General features: G+C 31.3%; 1 pseudogene; it reads right to left on the reverse strand.

Annotated features, from left to right (window-relative positions):
• Positions 1–249: 249 nt before the first annotated feature.
• LOC100801631 (disease resistance protein RUN1-like) lies at positions 250–1625 on the reverse strand (annotated as a pseudogene).
• Between the last annotated feature and the right edge of the window lie 994 nt (positions 1626–2619).

Raw genomic sequence — 2619 nt, forward strand, 5'->3', positions numbered from 1 at the left:
AACTCTATCGTCTTCATCATTAATCTTTGAGAGATTCTTCAACCAAAACCCTCATATGATAGTTCATGCCGTGACCATAAAGAGCACGGAGTATATTTCAATCTCTGTCCATTTATACCCTTTCAAACAACAAGCAATGTCAAGAAAAACACTTTTCTCCTCTTCCTCCAAAGTATCAAAATTTACTTTAAATATCTTTAGGATTTGATTATTAGGAATTCTTTTATATTTTTTGATAGCAGATCCCCATTATTTTATATTTTTTCCAAACAAGTTGGAACCAATTACTTCCAAAGCCAATGGAAGGCCAGAAGCATAACTTACTATATGATTCGAGACCTCCTTGTAACTTGGATCAACTTGATTCTTTTTAAAAGCTTTCCATGTAACAACCGAAGAGCATCAATCTTAATCAATTCCTTTACCTGGTATGTTCTTTTGACGTCATGAGATGCTAGTAGTTGTTTGTCTCGAGTGGTGATGATGACTCAGCTGCCGGGACCAAACCAATCAGGTCTTCCAACAATTGCCTGTAATTGCTTGTGCTCGTCAACATCATTTAGAATTAAGAGAACCTTCTTTTGCTTGAGCCTATTTTGTATCATTGAAGTCCCTTGTTTCTCACTTGCTAAGTTGATTTCCTTCTTTCCAAGTATTTGTGAAAGAAGTATGCTTTGTAGTTGTTTTAACCCATGTTTGCTTGATTCTTCTCTTACATTTTGAAGAAAACATGAACCTTCAAACTTTCCAGTAATCAAATTATAAACTTGTCGGGCAAGTGTTGATTTTCCTACCCCACCCATTCCATGGATCCCAATCATGTGGGCAACATCATCACATCCAACATCCAAAAGCTTCCTTATTTTTAACACTTGTGACCCTAGTCGAACTGGGCAATCCGCAACATGTATTCTTGCTTTATGATTAATCTCACTGAAGACTCGCTCAACAATCTCCCCAATAAACTTGTGTTCATATCCAGTTCTGTTTCAAACAAGAAAGTTTTGGTGAACTTAAACTAATTAATTGCCTTGTATCCATGTCTTGACAGTTAACAAGTATGTTGCCAAGGTTAAATTTGAATGTCAAATCATTAGACAAGTGAAACTTAATCCAACAAAAACTATGAAGTGAAAGATTGGTAAGGACTAAGGAGGGATACCCATGTTTGAATTCTAAGCCAGACAAGTTTGCTACTTAATGCAGCAATCATCCATTTTAGGCTGAAACTTTTCATTAAGCTTAGCCAATGCTTCTCCATAGCATCCTGTCTGGTGTTCCACGTGAGAAGGACTCACCTTGTAAAAGACAGGCAAAACCAACAGATCTTTTCTCTTACGGCGGCACTCAAGGATGTAATCAAGCTCATATAAACAAAATGAGGAAGAAGCATAGTCTTCTGAGAGCATAGTAATGGCAACATTTGACTTTTCAATTGCCTCCTTAAGTGCTGGTGTTATTTCTTCTCCTCTCATAAGGTCATGATCATCAATGAAAGCGTGGATTCCACTGTCATGAAGAGCTTTGTGGAGATGACCAGTAAATCCATGGCGTGTGTCTGAGCCTCTGAAATTGATGAACACATCATAGTTGTTGAAGGAAGAGGAACTTGATAGCAAAGCCATTGGAAGAAAAATGTTCAACGCGGTTAAGGTTGACTTAAGGTGTTGAGACTCTGGAACCAAACTTGATGAATAAATATGAAATTGATCAAGGGAAGCTATAAGTGGAGTGCCAAACATTAATTTTAGTCATATAGTAAAAAATATGTTAATAGAGTAACAATAAGTAGATCCATTTTTTTTTTCCTGCTCAATGTTATTGATGAAAGCAAGCAGCAACAGATTTTTGTGGGAAATCTTTTGATTTATTTCATATATGTATCAATTAAAATTTGAACTATGTATCACTTAATTAAAAAAAGTTAAATTACTGATTTGATCCTTATAATTTTAAGATTTTTATCTTTTGGGTTCAAAAAATGATTTTTTTAGTTCTTATAATTTACATTTTAATTCTTTTTTAGTCGAAAGTGATTTTTCTAGTTCTTGTAATTATAATTTGTATTTCAATTTTCTTTCAATTTTTATAGTTTGAAAGTAGTCTTTTTAGTCCCTATATTTTATATTTTAATTCCATTTTAGTCCTTATCATTAATATGAGTAATATTATCAATTACAATTAACTACAAAAATATTAACAAGTAATTCATAACTAATTTATCGTAAGATAATTTTTTATAAAAAAATAATTGATAATTTATAATTAATTTGTAGTTAATTATTTTTTTATATTTTTTTGTAGTAAAGACTAAAAGGTAATTAAAATACAAATGATAAAAATTAAAAATTACACTTTCAAACTATAGGGATTAAAAGAGAATTAAAATACAAATTATAAAGACTAAAAAAAATACTTTTAAACTAAAAGATAATTAAAATATAAATTATAGAGACTAAAAAATTCACTTTTAAACTATAAGAATTAAAAAAATAAAAATTAAACTATAGAAATCAAATGAATTATTTAACCATTAAAAAAAGTGCATGTCACTACTAATAGTGTAAATAGTATTGGTAGATCCATTTCACTCTAACGAGAAAGTCCTGTCCTCCGATA

This window comes from Glycine max, chromosome 9, assembly GCF_000004515.6.
Source record: "Glycine max cultivar Williams 82 chromosome 9, Glycine_max_v4.0, whole genome shotgun sequence".
In the NCBI taxonomy this organism is placed as follows: domain Eukaryota; kingdom Viridiplantae; phylum Streptophyta; class Magnoliopsida; order Fabales; family Fabaceae; genus Glycine; species Glycine max.